Below are 8722 nucleotides of genomic sequence, written 5' to 3'. Positions count from 1 at the left end.
GTTTGTGAGGAGACAGCTCAAAACCACTTTGATGATAATGGAATGACCATAGCCACTTTGGGTCAGGCTTCAAATGAGTCACAGCAATTAACACAAAAAATACAGTGATAAATTCAGAGGGCTTTTTTTTGTTTTCCTTTTAAATTATTTGGGAGCCTATATCCTTTTGACTTTCACTCTTGAAATGGCATTTGGCAGCATAAAACATTTCAGTTGCTGTTAATAATTTTACAGAAGAACATGTCTCTATACTAATGATACGTGTGAGTTTAGAAAAAGTATCAACTCAATTCAGTTTCACATTGACATATTCTGTTAGCTGAGATATTCATTTGAAAGAATATAACCTAAAAGCTTTCTTTTGAAACCTGAAATCCAGTAAGTAACAGTTTTAGAATGAATGTGATTTAAAAAACAATTTAGGGTTTCAATATAACTACTTTACCTACATGTTTTCCTATTGCATGTTTTTATTATTCTTGATTTTCTACTTTGGCAATATTTTTTGTTACTTTTTCCAATTAAAAATTTAAATAAAACAAGAGACACCTGATTATGATTGATCAAACAATTTAAACTGATATAAAAATGATTCTTTGTCAAGAATACATGAAATTCTCATATAATTTGTTCAGAACTGAAAAAAACTAGGTCAGGCTGTGATTATTACCTTCTGATAAATGCACAGCAATGCTGAGGAATAGAAATTATGTTTTAATGAAGAGAATGCTAGAACAAGATTTTGGTCTTTACATGTTTGAACTGTACTATGGTGATAAATCTTTTATCTCAAAAATATGCAGAACATTCATAAAAATGAAATCTGTAGTTCACAAAAAAATAATTGATGCTAGGAGTTGTCAGTGAAGAGGTGGCTGACCTCCTCTTTGTGTTGCCTTGCTTAGCAACGTTCCTTAGCAACAGACTATTAGCACATATCATCAGATATGAGGGAATCATGGACAACCAAATGCTAATCATTCTGCATCAAATGGCAGATGTATGAACCTTTGAGACTGTGTTTTTTTATTTGGGTTAAGTCACTACTCCCACAGAGTTGTCTTTCTCATCAAATATTTCGCTATTTTTTTACATGTTCATTTAATTTTTTTTTTGCATTCTCATGTTTACACGTCAACAAATTCTACATATAATCTCCTAAGATACTGGTCCTGAATTTTGTTGCCATGCAACTTCCCTCTACAGCCCTCTACAGTCACTACTTCACGTAAAGGGTTAAGTTATATTGATTTTATTTTAGACCCTTTGATTTTTGAATCCAGCAATTCAATTACATACTTCAATTTCTGCCTGTTCTTGTAAATTTAGTCAGGCATCTCCCTCCCATGCAGGGGAGGTGCAGAGATTGCACCGGCCTCCCAGGCTGCACATGCAGAGGTGCCTTGGGGTTTCCCAGCCCCGGAGCCTCATGAGAACCACCTGTCCACAGGGAAGTCCCTCTTGCATGTTCCAGTTCTGCATTAAAAACAAACAAACACCCGAAGTTTGCGATTCTGAAACAAATATATTTTTTAATACTGTTCAAAGTCATTAGATTCACCTCAGCTCATAGCATACGAAGAAAGAACTGGAGGCAAAAAAGTCTAATAGGATTTTCCTGGATAGGCTTAGGCTGCTGCTGTGAATTAGTATCCTGAGTGTAGAGCTGTGCAGCTCTGCTCCAGGGAGGTAAAAGCATGGGGGTCCAGAGCCCACTAGGATGTGCTCAGTTCAGAGACGGGATCAAACATACAAGCTAACTCTGGTCTTTTGAAGTGAAAGCGTTATCTATGGATATAAGGGGATCAGTCTAAGACTGGGCACTGTACTTTGTCTTGTGCAGTCTAATAGGATTTCTTCTCTAGTACATTTAGCTTCTCTAAGGAGGACTGACCCTCTTTCTCTAACCATTTTGGAAAAATGGAATGTATCTGCCATCCAAGAAGCGAGGTATCTCAGTTTACTTCATTTCTGTGATCAAATACATTTTTTGAAAGCCAATATAGTGAGTTCACTGCTACATGTGATCACAACTAGTTTATTTTGTTTGAAGAAATCCTTTCCCTCTCTTTGAAAATACATAACAGTAAAGACTAATTCCAATGCTTAATTCCCAGTGCTTTTTTCTATATGGCACTTAAAGAAAATAAATGCACAAATCATGCTAACGTAGGCTATGGTGTATTTTAATAATTCAAACAGTCTTCAGTTTTTGGAAAAATTGTGTGAATTGAATGATCTAATGTGCTTCTGTAGTACATACAAAAGTTCTTTATTAATTTCTGTAACTACTGTCTACAGTCAAGAACAACATTTGCACTGTATGGATATTTAAATGTAACCCAGATTTGTTGCACTGCAAGCAAGAGAAGAATTATTAGCGCTCCACAGCTCTAATGTTACTGATACAAGTAATAACAGGTAGTATCAGCAGGAAAACTGAGTTCGTTTGTTACACAGCCACTAGTTGCTCTGTCTCAGGACGTTTTTTAAGCAGTTGTGTTCTTCTCCAACATGTGGAAATACAGGCACACTTGAGTTTCCTTGGGTCTGACTGGAGTTGCCTTGACAGACCTCCAGAGTTCAGGCTCTGAATGCTGCTGCTGAACTGGAACGGGACCTTTCAGCTTTAAGAATTAAGGACTAATTCTCAGCTCATTAATTTACACATGTAAATTGGATTCTCAGTTCCCACATTCTGGTCACTCTGGCTTTCTATCACTATTTGGAGATGTTTGATAGCCGTAGCAAATGACTCTATAGACCTTGTAGAATAAAGCTCCAAAACCATCATTCTGTACTGCAGCTGGAACAAGACAGATGTAGGATAAAAAAAAGAAAAAAAAAAAAAAAAAAGAAAAAAAGCCTTTTAGCTGTTTCCCTGCCTGAAGGTTTTCATAACTCAGGAGAACTATGGGGATTTTCTCAAGATCTCAAGCTGACTTGACCTCCCTGTGAAGCCTCCCCCTCCCTCTCTCTCCATCCCTCCTGCACAGTCACTATCCTCACTGCTGTTGCACAAATCTCTCTCCAAACTTCTTGTTCCTGTGAACTGCTATGAGTTTTCCCAAGATCAAGTATTAATATTGAACCTTCTTGATTATCTTTTTTGGAAGAAATGCTATTCCTAAAACCTTTCAGAAGAGATTGGTGAGAAAAGGAAGAACAAAAGCCTATTACTGGAAATTCAGGTGCACTTTGATGTGTGGCTTGTGATCTTAAAGTCTTACAAAAACTACGTAATCATGCAGTTAAGGAACATATGCTGCATTGTACGCACAAGATAGCAGAATTATGTTGGTCATAGAACCAATGTAAGTGAAATTTGAGGATGTGACTGTGTAATTTGACATTCATAATTATTTTAAAATGACACTACTTACATGGTAATGGATTATTCAACTTTTGCTTTTATACTCATATAACTCCTTTCAAAAAGAAGGAAAACAATGGGTACTCACTTGTATGGGCCAGTATCCAGGAAGGAAAGAATCCACACTACTTTACATCTCTATACCAGATACTCTAAATTACCTTTTTACCCTCCCATTACTCTCCCCATTGATGACATAAGCAAATTACATTTGCAATTTTCCTCCTTATATTATACCTAAACTGAGAGCATAAAAAAGCCCAGCATGGAGAACAATTACTAAGCTTATGGTGGCATTCTTTTTGTAATATATATTTAAATTAGAAACCATACGGTCTGTTTGTGAGATATAGAGGCAATTGAGTATTATTTGATATTGATGGCAAGATCTTTTGATGCTCGTTTTACTCTACTGGGGTGAGAAATAAGGTCTTTTTGAGCTTCCATCAGAGACTGAACTTCCACCAGAGACTGAGCTTCTACTACAGGCATGAAAAGAGATTGTCAAGACTCCTTCAATGTTTTAACTTCTCCACTCCTCCAGAGAAACAGAAAAAAGTATTTTTTAATGAAATGAGATTATGCATCCTCCATGGAGTCAATCATTTTCTAAGATAGAAAAAGTCTTAAAATTACACTTGCCGTGGCTCATCTGCTGTCACCTTATAATTAACAGCTTGCTATTTAATTAGCAGTTTTCAATGCATTTTATTAGTGAATTACTGATGAATAAACATATGAATGGCTTGTATTACTTTGCTGATAATGCACACAAAGTTACAAACATTGTTAACTTGATAAAATGCCTCCAGGGTATTGATACTGGAATTCCATGCTTATCCATTCCAGCCCACCTTTACCATATGCTACATTGCACAAAATGATTTTATTAGTTAGTTTGAGGCTTGGAACATTGAGAACTATGCTTGGAAGCAGCAAGCATATGTGTGCAATGAAATGAAGAGCACGACGGTCACTGCTAAAGGTTCTGGGAGAACTGGCAAGCAGAGGGAAGGGCTGTAGTTACTTACCTTTCTTTAACGTAACATCTACCACAAAATAACTGGATTAGATAGAGATGATGTGTACTAGTACCTTGTTATGTTTGTCACTGCAACAGAACATCATTTGTGACTTGAAAACCTTGAAAGACTCACCAGCGCTAATTATGAGAACATGGTAAGTATTAAAGCATGCAGGCAGCTTGTTAACTTCCTGTAATGACAACTGAGTTACAGTTTACAATGTCTTAAACTCTAGTGTGTAAGAAAAACATCACTGCTCAACTGCAGAAAATGTACCAAAATGTTTGTCAGCCTCTAAGCCTGTATCTTTTTGATGAAGCTTCAAGGAACTTCCAGTAAGAAATGTATATTCAATACGAGATATTCTTATATTCTTACCACCTCTTTATACACCTTCTTAGAATTCACTATCTATTTTTGAAAGCATAGGGCACTTCTGAAGAGCTTAAATTGAAGGAGTTAAATACTCCACGGGCATGACTAAGTTGGGCTTAATAACAAAATCCTATGAAAACTCAGCTTTCTTTCCTAATAGAGATACAAAGACATAATATGACCTCAATTTCAGATGAGTGTGATTCTAGAACATGACTGGTTAAAATGTTCTGCAGTTACGGTAAGAAAAAAGTACATTTTCATCAGAGATCTCCAGCACTTCTTGGGTCAATGAAACACTTAGATACTTTCTGATCCTATAAATTCTAAGAGTACGGTCTTGCCAGCTTCAATAGAGCTCAGCAAAGCATTTAAACACAGGTTTAGCTTTAAGCACCTGAGCCTTCTCAATGCCTTCGATGGGTTTTCAACTATACTGAAACTGAAATGTGTGTTCTCACAGCAGCTTATTAGGTTTGCTTTAAAGTCAGTAAAATTAGTCCAGCTGCCTCAGTGAGCAAAATTTAAGCTTAGCAGGTTGATTCATAGTGAGTCTGTGCTGATGCTGTTAAGTATAAACCTTTTCTATTGATTAAGCTATCAAGCTTATCCTATGTTCCTCTTTTGTAAGGATGGCAAAATTGATGAACCTGCAATAGAAGTATTTTGAACAGCTTAATTCGAGCTCAAATTTGGAAATATTAGAGCAGAACACATTAAAAATAAGGTTAAGTTACATGAACAGCCATATACTCATTTTGCTAAACAGCTTCTCAGAACATTATTTTAAACTAGTAATCTACAATTACGATTAGAGATCACTAGTAATCCACAGACTAATGTAGACTCAATGGTCAAAGTAGCAAGATATATTACAACTTACTCTCTACAGTGCAATAAACTCAAAGTCTGACACACCAGCTATGTCTTCAATACATGAGAAAGTCCTATACAGGCCCTGTTACTGCATGGTGCTTCCAAAGAAAACAGGTTTGGGAACCACAGCTTTTAGACTCTGAGGATAGTGTTTATGTTCAGTTTGATAATGATGGAAATTGAGTGAGAAAGCAGGCATCCAAAGCTGAGAATGGGATTCTGCCAGGCTGCTATCCCAGTGTGGTCTTTGTTCTGCGACTCCATACTTAAGACTCTTGTGCTAATTTGGGAAGAGGCACGTACATTTTATTGGATTTGTCTGACTTGTCAAATACTCAGGTAGAGTAGAATATATTTTTCAGATAAGTTGGCTTCTGATCTTCATCCTGAATATCAGTTCTTTCCTGAAAGCAACCAGAAATACCTCTGAGCACAATTTTTGAGTACCTATCATTCTCCTGCATCTATACAAGATTAAAGGTGTGTGTGTCATCTGCTGTTGCAACCTTCTCTCTTATTTAACACTGAGTTTAATTTAAATAAATCCTTTGGTATTTTCTGTTGTCAGACAAGATATTCATCTCTCACCTGGTAAATAACAGCTCATTTCTCTTCTGTGAATTCCTTGGTCTGGTCCAGCATTTATGTTACAGCCCAGAGACCATTATCATGACACAATGTTCTGTCCCACTGGCATTGTCTATTCACAGCAGCAAATACCTGTGTAACAAGTTGAGCAGAAAGTATTTTAGGTATGTATGTCAGAAATACGTTTCAACCACCATACTCGCATCTCCCACTTACGCGCTTGCTCAATTTGAATGCCAGCTGCAGAAGTGGATGGCTACTTCTGTACTTCATCCTTCAGTTTTTTTGGAGGAAAAAAAATAATGAAAACTGTTTGCAGCAAAATGAGTTTCAGGGACATTCCACAGTTGTCAAAACATGTGTAAGGCACTGAAACAGCAGTAAATATGTATTAACCATCTAGATAAACACAATCTTTACTTCAGTCTAATGAAAAGAGACAGACAATAGGAGGCTGAACTATGGAAATAATTGCTTCCATCATACCTCTTCAACTCCAAGAATATCACTAAGAGGTACAATTGTTCTTGTCAATCACACCTTTATCTCAATTTGACTAAAACCTTCTACCTACATTAGAAATCCATTAGCCATACTGCTTTCATGACAGGATTTTTACGCTGTGAGGGGGGAGATTTTTCCTCCTTTTTATCGAATCTGCCTTTAGACTTCATTTCTGTCTCTATTTTACATGGCAGCCTGAGTCCACTGAGCTGCCTGCGTGCAGCGATTTAAGGCAACAAGCTTAAATGATAACGAACAAAATAAATGGCCACTTTCGTTCCTATAAATAATTCATGACATTACTTCAACTTGCCTCAGCATAACTCAGTAAAGTCAGAGTACTGACAGAAAAAGTTTTTGGTTATGGGACATCATCAGGATTTGTAACTGTAGTAAACAAAAACAAAAAAAAATCAAGCCAAACTCCGACAATTTAATTGAAATGCTTGTCAAAAAAAAAGTATGTCCCTGAGTAGAAGATGCAACTGCATCTCAAAGTAGTATCTGAACCATGAAAGTATTGACTGAGGATTGTGGGTGTGAAACCTTGAGAATTTTAAAATTAACAGATTTTTTCAGAGAGTGTTTTACCTTTTGAAAATCAGGTTTCACGGGGATTTCAAGTTATTCAAACAAAACTTGAGGCACCTAATATCAGAGGATACTTTTGAAGCAGTCTGGCCTGCTTTTGTTCTTTGCTAATGAAAAATGACTGGCAATATCATCTTCTAAGTTACTTCAAAACAAGAGCTCCATTTAAAAAGAGGTCCTTAAATACTTTTGAAAAATATTCCCCTTGCGTATTTCACAAGAAGGAGATAAAAAAGGTATTAAAAACTAGAATAACGTTTGCAAGACTAGTGAGTGATATCCTATCAGAAAGGAAAAAGAATTCTTTGCTTCAGTTATGTTTTTCTCCTTTTATATGCATACACAGTGATAATCTGCTAACAAAGCTATTAGAAGTGATTTTGCATAAATGATGTCTTGATTTTGGTAGATTTTAAGTAATATGAAAGAAACAAAAATTTACAAGTATGACTATGCACATAAAGTTTAATATGATGGCAATGAACTCAGAGAGTGGAAATAGGTGACTTCTGCAATGAACAGAAAAGCTCTTGGCAATCTGCTTATAAAAAATAAATATTATTGAGCCATTTTTGGAAAATTGTAATGTTGTAAGTACAGAGATAAATCATAAATTAATAAATGATTTGCCATAAATGTTTCAGACCTGTACTGAAAATGCAAAATATCAATGACATCTTAGGACAGGCTGTTAAATAAATCAGCGTCCATGTCCAGAGTGCAGTGTATGGTGTCTAACTACACAATTGTTGCCAGCAAATCAGTCTCAATTCAGGGAACTGCTGTTAATTTAGTTTACTGTCAATTAACGTAACATTTTAATTACTAATTGAGGTACTGATTTAAAAAAAAAAAAAAAAGACAGACAATTGAGCAAACTGTTAGGGCAACACCTTTCCGCCCCCTTCCCCAGGCCCAGCCGCAGTCCAACACGTCTCCTCCTCGCGCCGCCGCCGCCCGTTACCCCGGTCTCTCCCAACCCCTCGGCGAGGCGACGGGCAGGGCAGGAGGGCGGCGCGCAACGGGCTCTTCCCGCCGCCCCGCGCTTCTGCCTCGGTCTCCGCCGCCGCCCCGCGCTTCTTACTGCAGCTCTGCTCCAGCCCGCGTCCCCCTGGGCCGCAGCCCCGCAGGGCGCCCCGGCCGGGCCGCGCCCGGAAAACGTCCCCTTCCGCGCGTCTCCCTTCGGTCTTCCCTCCCGCCTCTGGCAGCTGCCGCGCGGCCCCGCCCCGCCCTACCCCGGTCTGGCCGCGGCTGTGGCTGTGGCGGCGCCGGGCCGCTTCGGCGGTGCCGGAGCCGGCTGGAACCGGCGCCGGGCGGCTCCCGGCCTCCGCCCACCCATGCGGGACGACCCGAAGCCCCCGAGCTGCAGCGTGGGCCCGGTGCACCCAGC

At 38.5% G+C, this 8722-nt stretch overlaps 1 long non-coding RNA gene across 3 annotated transcripts; it reads right to left on the bottom strand.

The window, feature by feature from the left end:
* Positions 1-2054: 2054 nt before the first annotated feature.
* Positions 2055-8495, bottom strand: LOC112980961 (uncharacterized). Of its 3 annotated transcripts, XR_010392351.1 has the most exons (4): positions 8417-8486; positions 6454-6511; positions 6238-6369; positions 2055-6053 (listed from the first exon to the last, which is right to left on the bottom strand). It is a non-coding gene; the product is annotated as an uncharacterized LOC112980961 (long non-coding RNA). The 3 variants fall into 3 exon arrangements; XR_003258561.2 differs by lacking the exon at positions 6454-6511 and having other exon boundaries at positions 8417-8495; XR_010392349.1 differs by lacking the exon at positions 8417-8486 and having other exon boundaries at positions 6454-7317.
* Between the last annotated feature and the right edge of the window lie 227 nt (positions 8496-8722).

Source organism: Dromaius novaehollandiae, chromosome 1 (genome assembly GCF_036370855.1).
Source record: "Dromaius novaehollandiae isolate bDroNov1 chromosome 1, bDroNov1.hap1, whole genome shotgun sequence".
In the NCBI taxonomy this organism is placed as follows: domain Eukaryota; kingdom Metazoa; phylum Chordata; class Aves; order Casuariiformes; family Dromaiidae; genus Dromaius; species Dromaius novaehollandiae.
This window is presented reverse-complemented; position numbering and strand designations above follow the sequence as displayed.